At 43.5% G+C, this 14,045-nt stretch overlaps 1 long non-coding RNA gene across 1 annotated transcript; it reads right to left on the reverse strand.

The window, feature by feature from the left end:
* Positions 1-463: 463 nt before the first annotated feature.
* On the reverse strand, positions 464-7,997 carry LOC128874003 (uncharacterized). Its single transcript, XR_008456545.1, has 2 exons — positions 1,990-7,997; positions 464-896 (listed from the first exon to the last, which is right to left on the reverse strand). It is a non-coding gene; the product is annotated as an uncharacterized LOC128874003 (long non-coding RNA).
* Positions 7,998-14,045: the final 6,048 nt, after the last annotated feature.

Consider the following 14,045-nt stretch of genomic DNA (forward strand, 5'->3'; position numbering starts at 1 on the left):
AACCGCTCGTAGTCGTGTTATTTCCATGTATTTACTTCCTTAACCTTCCCGAAGCATTCCTTGATTAACAACACTACGTTCAAAGCGGTACACGGTCAGATTCATTCGAAGGAACGATAAGAATTTGAATTTGGATCGCAATATATAATTCCTTGTCGCTAATTTGTTTCGAAATTTCAAAGAGTAATCGTCGTTAATATTACTCGTGGTTTGTTCATTGGAAAGTTTCGATTCGTACGCTTCATCGCTTCTGTTAGATCTTCTGTAAGCTCTCGACTGAGCTTCTCCAAAGAAACCTTACGTTAATGATTGGAAGCTTTCGATCTGCTTATCCCTGCATCGTAACATTCTTATCTTTAAATTACTCAATCCTCGGCAACGCGAATCGTGCAATCGACGAATGATCAGCATTTAGAGGCAGAGATTAGTCACACGAGTCTAGACTTAGCAAGTATTCGCTTAGTCACGATATTAAAAATTTATTCAAATACCGTTGGCATAAGCAACGATTAACACTGTAGTTTGACGCTGGATATTCTCGAATAATTTACGATGTAATCTGATTTGTTTTTGATACGTAGAAGAGTGGAGAAAGATAAACAATTGTTATAGCTGTCCTAAATTGAGTTAAACGAGAATTTCAATGACGAGACTCGGTGAAATCTTGAACGAAATTAGTACAGATGACCGTTTTAGTTGTCCTTTATTGTCTTCCATGGCAAACAGATTTAGATGAAAAGAAGGCCACGGCGTAGTAGGCCAACGTGGTATTGATTTCGGTCGGTCGGAGCTCTCTGCATCCGCGCTTTCAGTGTCATTTGAGTACGACGTAGATACGGTAGAAAGGTGATCGGAGGGGAGGCCAGGCTGGTGCTCTCATTCAGGAAAACTCCGTTCTGCGTATTTAAATAAAAATTGTAAGAAAATGTACTCGGAACCGTTACAACATTGCAGTTGAACAAGCGTACCGTTCTTTGCAATTCGTTCTAGAAACCACCTCACGAGATACCGCTAACGCAATATTACGTCATAGATCGTTTATTACTTAAGTTATAGATGCAACATGATTAAAATTGTCAATGAAACAGAGATAGAAACCGATTGAAATTTGAGGGATATGTTTAGCCTAGATCGGTGTGGAATTTTGGCAAACGCAATGTATGATTCCTCAAAAGTCGTCTAGCAAACTTAAGCTCGACGCGCCGGCGCATCGACTAGGAACGGATTGTATCGACGGTTACAGAATTGAACGATAAAATTGAAGGTGTAGTCATCTTTCGCAACAAACGGAATCTATCGTTCGACAAAGAAAGGGATGTAAACAAAAGCCGCTCCGTTAAGTCTATTTACGTGGAGTGTACATTGCGATCTTTGTTTACTGGGAATTCGGTGTTTATGTTCGCGAGGCAATGTAATCTGCCTGCAAGGCGTGACAGTACGGGGAATCGAAGAGGTTTCTTTGAAATACGAGAAGAACATGTACAGATTCGAATGGTTAATCTGGAATCTTGTCCACGTGGCGTCTATCGGTACAATTCAATGTCATTAGAGTTCTAGAGTAAAATGAAAACGTATATGAACATATTTCGTGACCTTTTCCAGGAATATATGTATACACATGTATCAATATATAAAGATTCTCATTCTTAACCTTAAGGTAAAGTACGATATCGGTGATGAAAAATTAATATAAGGATAAGAATGGAAATCTTTATATAATAATACACGTGATTATATTCCTGAAGATAACCGAAACATTGAATAATTAAATAACGTACGTAGTGTACTCTATGGAGAGGAATATGTAAGCGAGAGCGATGGTCGATTTTCATCCTGATCGACTCGGCGTCGATGGATGGTTGTTCGTGTATTAAAAGTGGTTCAATTGATTCGAACCGATGGCATTCTATTCTCTGTAAATTATCTAAGGATCACCGTGGACGCGTGCTTCCTGATGCGACATTCATAACGAAACCGGTTGCAAGATACCTCGCAAACAAAACGCTGGCTCGTGCTGCGATCTCAGAGTTTTAAACTGCTGCATAACTGGTCGAGTGGTCGGTAACCGGTTGATGGCAGAACCTTACACCGACATCTGTGCGGAGGGCAGAAAACCGATGCAGAAGCCCGGCTAAGACTGGTTTCCCTTGAAAAGAGCGAATAGGCCGCGGTAGACGGCAACGGAGAATTTCCAGCCAGATGATATCGTCCTTGCTGAGAATCAACAAGATCTCGTACCAAGGTCGATACAACCTCGCCCGATTATGTTGCCTCTTGGTCGCTTCGTTGACGAACCGTCTGATCCGATTATCAGCCCGTCCGAACTTTCTGCTATCACGATCAAAGCCCGATGATACTTAAGCAATTCTGCGAGTGCCACGTGTCTTCCTATCGCTTAACTGTTTGCGGCACAAAGTTCAAACTCCTATTCAAGTTTCTAAACCTTTCGTCCGCGAGGTCGACAAAAATGAACGCGTTGTAGGAGGAATAAATTTTTCGAATCGAACATTGACACGGGTTTGGAATCGAAGGAAACTCACGCGTTACAAAGTACATCGTCGCTAACGAGATTATCGAGACGCCGCTGGCCAAGATAATTTATTTAAAAATGCATGCACGCCTGCGCGCGAGCACCGTGATATTTGGCAATAAGCATGGCTCGCCGTTAACTATTTATCGCGTCTGAATCGTGCCAAACTGTTCACAATCGGCGACCGTGCTAATCTTCAGGGACCAATTTACGCGCGATCGCGAAGCGCAGCGTGCCGCGTGCGTGATGCGAAGAAATTTGTCATTGCAGAGACGAAGAGGATATCGACTATTTACGTCTCAATCGATGACCGAGACAATAGTTTTGCGCCGCAATACAGTGTAAGAACATTGTTCGAACATCAAATGCCAACATCTGAGTATTCGTTACGGATTTATAGTCTGCTGTTCGAGCGAGGCGCCTACAGAATTATGTTTGCTCTTCTGTTATATAATAATAACAACAATAATACGCTTGTTATATCACAGTTGTGCAATTGTTGAATAGTTTAAGCGGTAGAAACTTGATCATCGAAATTTCAATCTTCAAACGCCAACATGGATTCTGTTCAAATGTTTGTTGAATGCATGTCGGACGCGTATTACGATCACCCGATCGATATTTCCATGTATGACTCAATGATCGGATCTACTAGTCTATAAACGATCGTGGCATCGAAGTTATTTGCTGTACGCGATTAGAATCGTGAATCAATTATGAAGATATTACCAACAATTCGAAGTGTCAGATGCCAACTTCTCGCGTACGCGCGAATCCAATTGGGGAACGTAATGCGAAGCGGACATAATTGTCCACGCCAACTGCGCACGTCTCAACGATTGATCAACTTCACAAATGTGTAAAATGGGTACGCGTATCGATCAAACGAAATCGAGCTCTGTACGAATGGACGTTGTCAATCTTTTTTTTTTTTTATTTTCTTGAAGACGTAAGATTACGAGATTCAAAACATATTTCGTAGCACGTACTCTCCTCGTTTAGATTGCACGTGCTGCAATAGTTATCGATTGAGTCGTCGATGTGTAAATTTGAATTAACTACAGACGTTCATATTTATGAATCTCGACGTGCGTGGTATATCTGGCCGTACGAATTTCCATTGAGGTGTCCCTTTCGTTCATACCTGGTTCACGCGTGCGTACCTCGTAGGTGGTACTGTTCGACGCGTACAACTTTGACACGTCAGTCGAAGAAATGATAGATCCGCGAGTCGAGTCGCTGAAATTGAATGTCTTCCGTTCGATTGCAAATAGGATAGCATGGCAGAGGTAAAATTGTAGCGATATTCGCAACCATGGAAGGGTGTAGGAGGATCGTTTAGATAAACAATTGCCTATCTCTGCATCTGCGTCATTCGCCCTATTCATGGGTGGAGTTAGAGCTAGGATAGGTCAGTGTAAATTAACGTGTAAACTATTCGATCCAGGAAAATTGCGCGTACAGCTGTCCAAGCAAGCAACGTGCGTCAAGAGTACAGGCTAATACGCGTCACAGCAGCACGTATCGTTATTACTTATTAGCTTATCGAGGAATACAGTCTATTATTGTCTCGTACCACGTAGCAACCAAAAATACAGGATTCTACGTCATCGATTATATAATTTTACTCCATCGAGACAACAGTCTGTAATATCTGTAATATCTTTCCACCGTCGTAGGATTATGGGATTTGATCGTATCCTCGTGTTTATATCCGCGAAACATGCGACTCTCTATACTCAGTTAAGCCTCTATTCCGATGCTTATAATTCTATTTCTTATACTTATAAATCGTTACACATCTTCGTTACTTTTTCTTTGAATTTACAAGACGAAATCGAAAGGAATCGGCGTTTCTTCGTCCCAATTACGTCGCTCCCTTCATCTGGCGTGTAATCTAATCACGAGGCGATATTTAATTCGAACACCCTCGTTAACGTGGTCACCCTGGCTTCTTCTCCAAGGACGTCCTGCGCTCTTGGCGCGAAAATTGAACGTCGCATCGAATTCCCCGCGTCGTTGGTACCGAACCGATACACTCTGTATTCCGGAACAAAGTATTTTCGAATATATCTAAGAATACGCCTATGTCGCGTCGAACGAAGTAATTTTTATCGTCGCGACACTTTACGCCGACTAGAATGGCGTGGTCGTGCAAGGATTAGAGTCAGGACGAAAAAGTACCGGTCGACGATCGAGCACGTTGGTTGTCTATTCTAAACGTAACTCGGCCTTGCAGCGCTGCACAATCGCTACGCCCACGCAAACGCATCCGTTGCCCCTGCGATAGGTCTCTTGTTGTCCCAGGCCCAGCTGCCGATGAACTGAACAATTTGGCAGCGATCGTGACAGTATGCGCCTTCAAAAATGTTCACGTGGGTGTCGAGACGGCGCGTCACGACGCCGTAGGCGCCGCGCTCTGCGACGACCTGCGTCGCTATTACGCCGAAAATAACAGGGTAGACTGGCATACTTATAAGTACAGACGCGTATGTCGATTGGACACGTACACGTTCTTCACGCGTGACATCGCGAAAGGTCTCAATGTCGGGCGATTATCCAACGGATCCTCGACGCTTCGTAGGAATCGCTACGTCTACCAAGTTTCGAGAGTAGAACTTGGTTGTTGAACGATGTAGAAGTGCCCCGGTATTCTGGCTTGGGGAAATGTGCATAATTACCTTGGATGATTTATGATTGTAACAGAGGGAACGATAGCATAGAAGCAATCTTTAATGAGTAGATATCCCGAAAGACGCGGAAGATAAGATGACGCGGTGTTTGTGAGTCAGATGTTGTATACAGATTAAATGGATACATTGCGATTGCACCTGAGTAACTGCTCGTTGGTAATTCGTGGAAATCCGCGGCGATTTTCTAGAATCTCTACTATGCTTAGCACTCTATGCCAAGCATTGTGCTTGTTTGCGCCAACGATGTTTCCGCCTCATCCAACGTAAGATTCTTGGGACTTGTTTACGTATTCTCATAATTTAAAGTACCAGCAGTTTTATTATTAGCCGGGTTAGACTGTCGTTCGAAATTAGCGCCTATTAGTACGTTCGCTATAAATGGAAATACTCTCGTACGCAGAGACATTAAGATTAGCGTATCGTAAGCTTGTGACGCACAAGTCGATACAGATTCGTCGAGGACCTCGCGGCCGGATAAAGAGAATCTTCTTTACACTCCATAATTCCAGCATACCGTTTGTTCTTTTCTTTAGAAGAGGAAGTAAAGGATGCACTCTCAAGCTTCGCGTTTGAGATTGTTTCAACTAAAATTATCTGCATATCGATTCCTCCGGAATCCACCGCATCTAAATTCTGCAACCTCCCTCTTACATCAGCCTGTATTTTCTGCATACATTCCAAAGATAGCAACTTTCAACCTCCGCGCGCACGGATTTACATTCCCACCGCTAATCGTTTCCGGTTTTCGCCGAATAAACTCGTCGAGGAAGAAGCGCACAAGTCGGTGCCTGATCGCAAGGGAGCCGGTACAAGATCTTTCGTCTTGCAATCTAAAACTTGCACACGGATCTTGCTTCAAAGGAGAACATGACGTTGGCATCGGTAACAGGCAGAACCGACAGAGACGAGCTACCGCTACAAATGCAACGCGATAACGTTGCGTTTGTTGAACTAGAAATAGCACAAAAGCGTGACACGGGCGCGATACATAATACGCATAAATATTTGCGAACAGAGAAGAGAATAATGAAAATGAAATAAGCTTGGCCGGCTAACCGTCGGTAAAAAAAATACGCGTGAATAGGAGCAAGCTGAATGCCTTTGCTTCGTTTGATAACGCCCAGGGATCTACGCATCCAGCTAAAGTGTTCTTTTTCAACCCACGAACATGACGTGGGTCATGTCTTTAAATCAACATTAACCGCGTTGCACAATGGACACCAAGCTTTTACAATTACCAGGGACAGAGAACCTGATCCTGTTTCGCTGTTACATTTCAAACCACTCTTTCCAACGTGTATACATTGTTGAGAAATCTTAACGAAACAGAATACGTCGTACACCAGGGAATATTTTGTAAATTTCTTTGGAGAGCAAAGACGTGTTCTATTCCGAGACTAATCCCTCTGATGTCCGTTGGCGTATTTTGATAGTGCTTGGAAGACATAGCACGACGCTATTTCTCTTTCCGAATGGTTGTGACTGGGTCAAGGATCGAATAGAGCCATTCGTGTGGGTGGGCGCCAGGGGATGGTTAGCGATTTGCAGTCACATAGTTATCAAGACTCAAATGACACTGTTTAAACTAGATAAGGGTATGGAAAGATTGTAGACGATCTGGCGTCGGTAGAGAACGGAGACTGTTTCTAAACGATCTGGTCACGGATCGAACAAGGATGCCTTCCGGTAACGAGACTGTGAGAAACTGCATCGTGCTCAGCCAGGAGTTCGAAATAGAATTTACGATACCAATAGGCCTTTAGCTTCTAATCGAGTCTTCCTATTCTCCATCTTTGAATACCTTGATCAACAAGATTAGATCAACCAGCCTGCGACGCGAAAGAGTCCTTGATTTCGATAGAATTTTACAGAATATAAAACATGTAAAATAAAATTGCGTCATTCATTTCTGATCGTTCGAACTATGCACCGCATGCACAGAACGAAATATCATCCGTCAATTTTTTGCCAGTGCTTCGCATTGCTCAATCGTTTCGTACATGTGATCATCGCGAGATCGAGCGTGTATTCAGTAACGATAAAGGAATTGCAAACGTTTTCTATATTTAAATTTTAAAGAAACCGGAGAAGCGCGATATAGGCGATCGGTATGCGTTAGCCAACTCTCTCCTACGTACACGGTCGGAATCGCGCAGAAACGAATCCGGTTGCTAAACTAGGCGCCAATACCGACATGCCGCGATGACAAACATGTTATTGCAAGCTGCAAATTTTCCCATCGACCCCGCCGACGGTCAGCTGGTGTATTATCGTTCAGTGACGGGCGCCAATAGCCACACGTTATTATTAACAATCATGCAGATAAGAACAGAAATAAGTCGCGTCGCGTTGCAGATGTGCACGTTGCTTCCTTGTCGCAATAAATAGCGAAGATGGGACAATAATGCTTCTCGATAACCTGGAGGCCATCGTACACATAATTTACTCCCGCGCCGTTAAGAATTGTAATGCAACGACACGGCGTTGTCGCCTCTGAGCGAAGCAAAAATCGAAAGCTCGTGACACTTATCTCTCGGTTCAGTCGTGGCAATGGAAAATTTTCAATAGATTTTTCAACGTTTCCCTTTGTTCACTTCGTCGCGTGGGATTTGTTTGGCCGCGCGAAATAATCGCGCGGTGAAAAGAGATCCAAACGTTACCGCGGGTTTCTCTGCGACGGTTTCGATCTGCATCCGTTTAACTCAAGGCTCCCTCGCTCGTAAAGGACCAAGGACTTTCTTAAGCCGCAGAATTGGTAAAATGTAACGCGGCCTTGCTACGTCATGCATTTTCTGAAACGGAGTTCAAGCGATACGACTTACTTATCTCGCGCGTGTTCGCGCGAATAATTACGAATCATTCCATGATCGATCGGGCATCGTGATTTTGCGAAGTTTCATTTCTTTCCTGGAAACTCGATCTGCCGATGATAATGTAGGCCGACTCCATCAATCGCCACGCTTATCGAGTCGCTGTTATCTCATCGTTCTTCATCGAATAATTACGATAAGCATATATTACAATTTCTGTTCAAAGAAACACAAAAGAGTATCGTTCATATTCATGAATATCGTTCTCGAGAAAAACGCATCAAATGAAACCAGACAAAAACGTTATACTCCGTGACGTGGGTAACATTCATTAAAAATGCAGTAACGATCTACCGCGGACCGGCCACAAAGACGCTGATCAATAGGACCGGTTTTCATTTACCGTAATCTTGACGTCTCTCTTTTGTTGCGTCGATGACGTTCGTAGCATGATCTTTCCTGGAATCGTCTGGAAAGCCGAGTATTGCAAAGCTCAATTGGTTTTTGACGTAAAAGGCCGCAGGACACGTGTTCCAATGAGATCGAAATAATTATACACTTGTCGTGACACCAAGTACCAGTAAACCAGGACCAATCCATGACGCAAAAATAATCTCGTTTCACGGATGCACTTTGCGAATGATGTTCTTGACCCAACAACCCTTCTTGATCTCGTGAGACGTCTCGAGTGTAAACACAAGTACCGGTGGCAATTCATAAGCTTCCCAGGCACGTCGCATCTTAATCGAACCAACAGGAGGGGAAGTTACGTTCTAAGAATAATTCGCTGCAAGTTAGAAATAGTATCGTCGCGCGAACGTATTGATCGTCGGCCCTATTCTGCATCAGCCAGAAAGTCCATCGACCTGAATTCTTTTCCGGGCCACGTTTTACCACGGCACCTGTAACTTCGTGGTCTTCTACGATTACTTAGGAATCTACACTACTCCAAGAACGTTAATCCAATAAGTCCCGGGGCTTTTCCTATTCCGCGACTACAGTTTCTAATGGACACTGACGGTTCGCCTGTATCCTCAATCTGTCTCCACGAGTCCCTTCGATACTTCCCAACGAGGATCAGCGTTCGTTTGCTTTAGCGATGCTTGGAATAGTGCGCGTTACGTATCATTTTGAACCAGGCATGCTAGATAAGACAGAACAGGTTTGGAGCAGAGTATCCATGTAACAAATTTCATTCCATCTTAATAGACTGTTATATACGCGTTAATTCGATATGTCCAGTACATCTTGGCACTCGTCCACAGGATTAAAGCCAAAATTGACTCCTCGAAGCTTCACCAGCTAGTAATGCGCACGGGACGAGACGAGATGAGATTTTTATGATCTCGATCTTGCTTTCGAAAAATTTCGATATCGATCTCGAATGTTACAAGTAATCTCGATCTCGAATCGCATCTAGAAATCGAGACGAGATCGAGACGAGATCGAGATTTATCTCGTCTCGTGCGCATCGCTATTACCAGCAGTTCGTTGTTTCCTTCTTGGCTGTGTTAGATTTCACCTCTGAAAGTAAACACGTCGATGATTCGCTTACACGATTTCAAGCACGAAAATTTGCTGAAACCGCGCAAAACCTTCGCCATCGGACCAGGGATCGATTGCTTAACTCGCGATTCAACGATGGAATCTGTCCAACTAATCGAATGTGCACCCTTTCCCATCGCGATTACAGGGGATACCGCTGGTCGACCATCATTTCGTCGGCCAAGGACAAAGTGCTCCCCGTTTCAAGGCCGACCCTGTCCATTCTAACTCCCGGCGTACTTTAAGACCGCGAGAAATCGTTAGCCAGACTGTACGACCGGCACGTCGTGACAGAGGAAAGAAGCAGTTGCTGATGCCAGATTGGAGAAAGAGAGCGAGGGAAGTGCAATGGAACGCAGCTGAGCGTAGGCAGTTTGCACGAGTCCAACCGACATACGCCAGATGCGAGGCTACCGGCTGAATGAACGCGCATATTTCGGAACGAGATACGATAAGGCGTCGTGGGTGGTTGTCGTCCTGTTGTCGACTGCACTGCGCTGCCTCGACTTCCTTCCTTCCTGTCGCTTCCGTCGAAAGCCTCTATGGAATCTACCAAGGAAATTCAATTAATCGCGACTCGTGCAAACTTTGATGTAATCGGATGGAAATCGGTAGGAAACTGGCTATTGCATGCTAACCTGTAGGACCTTCTGCGTCTCAGAAGCTGGTTAAGTGTCCTGTAACTCCTCGTGAATCTATTTATCGCGAGGTAAACCTTTGGTACCGAACGAAGCAGAGTAAGATCCATTCTCGACGACCAAAGTGTCGTACAAAGTGCCTATTGGGAAATTCTAAACGATCGAACTAGCATCTGTTCGAAGCTGGGCATGCTGGGTGCAACATCTCGTTCATTCGAGAACGATATCGATATTGCCTCGAAAAGGATATTATCCACGTGGCGAACCGTGACCACAGATGAATCATGAGCATCGGTGGGGCTCGTACACGCGATTTTATTTTCCTTGTTCTCTCAGTGTTCGCAACGAGTATTTTTGCCGGTGCAATTTTCGCGCTAATAAGTCAGCCAGTGACACACCATCGTAAGCAGTCGAGGCCTCCAAGCGCCGTGGAAATTTCCATTCGCGAAAACCATTGGCGTAACCGGTCGCGGACTCCTGTGTCTAAAAATTCGCGATTCGCAGCTTCTTCTCGCAACTTGGACCCGTATCCGAACCCAGTTGTTAGCTTGTCCCGATTTCTGAACTTCGAAGATGGTTCGCGAGAATCTAGGATATATCTTCGACCATAGGTGATGGTAGGTCCTTTCCTCATTCATAGCCTTTGTTTTTTTCTCCTATCATTGTTCCCACATCTTACTACTCAAGATTGGAATTTGAATTCTTTCCTAGCTACTTTATTTAGAGCGAAAACGACTTCACTGACAATCCAACATATGCTGTTTATACGTGACTGGTCGCTGTAATTAATGCCGATACGTGCTGGGATTTACTCGCTGGCGGTAACAATTAATCACGTGGCGATTAATTATGAAATTCTTTCTTGTTCGCTGTAATCTGGCTCGCTCGAACGTCAGGCGCAACGCGAGGGTCTTAATACGATGTCGCGTTCGCCGTTTCCGATAATGTTTCGATAAAAATCCACGATCGGAGTGGCTTTGATAACAGAATTGTATACTTGTAAATAACCAGGTGTACAGTTTCGTTGTAGTCCCTTTTTCACCGCAATTTTATTCGTTCGTTTTGTCAATTTCGTTCGCGTCGCCATAAATAAACTTGAAACAGGGTGCATATAATGTCGCCATGGCGACGCCAGTGGAGTGCAAAGGGTTAACACGGGGAGAGAATCGTGGAAAACCTTGTTCAACTCGGTGCGCACGGGGAAACCCGTGTGTGATATACAGATTATCAGTGCTTCTGTTCTTTTTCGTGAATCCCCGATATTGATTAGAACAAAGAAATAAAGCCGTGTTACATAAATACGTACGATTTCCTGATTCATCGCTTCAGATAGCGGCTTCAGATACCGGAGCAATGTTCAGAAGTGGTTCTTTTGAAATAAATAACCCAACCACGGATAAGCCTGCATTTTACTCGAAACAACGCTGATTACGCTCATACCTGAGAAACGAAGCAGATAAGCCGAACGGCGATATAGAGTTTTCCGGTACAATTGTAAACACGAGCACGTTGTAACGATTACCCCTGAATCTCAGTTGCGTAAGAAGCCGCGTTATCTCTATGAAAAGTTTTGATAACAAAGGCAAAACGGTAACCGATTTCACAACTCAAACGTCGTTGGATGCCGAATGGAACTTTCAAGGTGCGATTGATCCTTGCTCGCGCGTGACATCAGAGAGACGATTGCGTCGGGTTGCGTTAACGGTTGATGCACAGTTACCATTGTCCTTCTGTCAAACCTGACTGTGCAAATAATACGTGCATATTCATTTCCTATGTCATTTCCAAGTATGCTGTAATCTGTTACAAGGGTAGTTTTATGGTTAAATTGGAGCGACTTAGGCTTGGATTAAGCGCAAGAGCACCAAAAGCTATACCCATCGTCTAGTTTGCGAGCGTGGAAGCTGCGTCGCGCAGGTATAGCGCAGTGTCTCCTCGAATGTTCTGGAAACACCGCAACGTTGGTGGTCGATTCGCGAAGACTCGTCGTCGCATACCATCCATTGTACCCTGTACGCGACACCGTCTTCCCTGATCGATAATTTCTATCGGTTTCTAGCACCCAGATTAAAATTAAGTACAAATCGGGAGACAGGTAATAAATCGCGGGCACTCGAAATAGCCCAACATCCTTGCCTGTATATTGCTCCTCGTAAAATATGACGATATAAGTAGGATACTTCTGGAATAATTGTTGGCATAAAGAGTGACGCAATATTTCGTAAAATGTCAATCGAGGACTTGTATTGGTAATGACGCTAATTAGAATAGATGAATAATGTATATATAGATTAAAAGGATTAATGAATAACTCGACTAATAACAACGGAAAGTAACGAATAAAATTCTGTAGGAACGCCAAGTTTGTATGTCTTTAAGCAATTGAAATTTCCACGGTAAACACGTACAGTTAGATTTTCATTTCAAGGTTTGCGCGAAGGTTCCCTTTATTACAATTTTGCATTCAATTACATTGTGCGAATGTATAATAAACGAGATAAGATCTACATTGATTGTAAATGTGTTTTAATCGCGTATGCGCGGACAAGAGTGACGGTATATCGGAAATTGATTACTGTTACTGGCAAGTTGACCTTTAATCTCCGATCGATAAATGTTAACACACAATTGCTGAACAGCGTCAAATTTATATACCCGTTTAATGGTAAACCGTGTGTTGCGACACGTTCGTGTAATAGTTTCTAAAGATAAGTGCACGCTGGATCCTCGTAAACATAAACAAGATACTTTTCTGCGCTCGATCCCGGGTAATCTCGACGAACTTACGTTCAGATCATGCGATTTCGTTTTTGCAGAAGTTTTTATGCGAACACCAGGTAGTTACATCGCAGTCGTGGATTAACGAACTCTAGGGAAGCTTTTCTATCTTTTATGTAGTCGTGACGATATCGATTAGCTTACCAACTTTCCAGAGGATACGACTATCGTGAACAGCGATGGGTCTGAGACGTGATCGATACCAGAAACAATAACAGTCGTTACTTGTATTGTATTTCATCTTTATCTTCATAGTAATTATTCGATGGAATAATCTTTCCATTGTTTGATCGTCGAGTCGACTTTGATTTGCGCGTATAACGATATCAACGTTAACTGAAACGTGAATTCGAACGAAATTAGACGATCGGTTTCGAAAGATGAAAGCTCACGCAAATATAACGCGTAGGAGATAATTAAAATTATTCGAGCGAATGTTAGAGTACTCTAAATGAAGGATTACTAGAAATTACGATACCGACTATCTCTATTACAAAAAATATCAACAGGTACATGTTATTAATAGCAATGACAACTTATTTTGATACGTGATCGATACCTCAACACAATGCTCGGAGATTAATGTGTATCGGTATCAACGAGTGTGGGATTGGCTCGAGTCCATCGCTTATCATTCGCGAAGGTTCGCGAACGATGCACCATTTCTCTGATTTAATTTCCTCGTCAAAGCACACGTATCACCGATGACCGATAACTTCGTATCGTACAATGATTTCATTGTAATCGCGATCTGAATTGACGACAACGTCGATAAATCGTATCCGAAGAATCCGTTAATCGTGAATCATAATTATTCCGCGTCGGTCGAGTATCGGATACTCGTTTTCACGTGTCATCGCCGACTTATGCGATCATCCGTCGTAATTTAAGATCCGATGCGTGACTCATTACCAAAGAATTACTTCAATGGTCTGCCGGGACTGCAAACGAAATCCTTGAATCTGTTGCAGCATTACTGGTTATGTACACCGAAAGCAACATTGCTTACGTAACGGGATCGCGTTTCGCGGGAAATGAACAGATCGAAAGA

This window comes from Hylaeus volcanicus, chromosome 3 (assembly GCF_026283585.1).
Source record: "Hylaeus volcanicus isolate JK05 chromosome 3, UHH_iyHylVolc1.0_haploid, whole genome shotgun sequence".
Taxonomy (NCBI): Eukaryota; Metazoa; Arthropoda; class Insecta; order Hymenoptera; family Colletidae; genus Hylaeus; species Hylaeus volcanicus.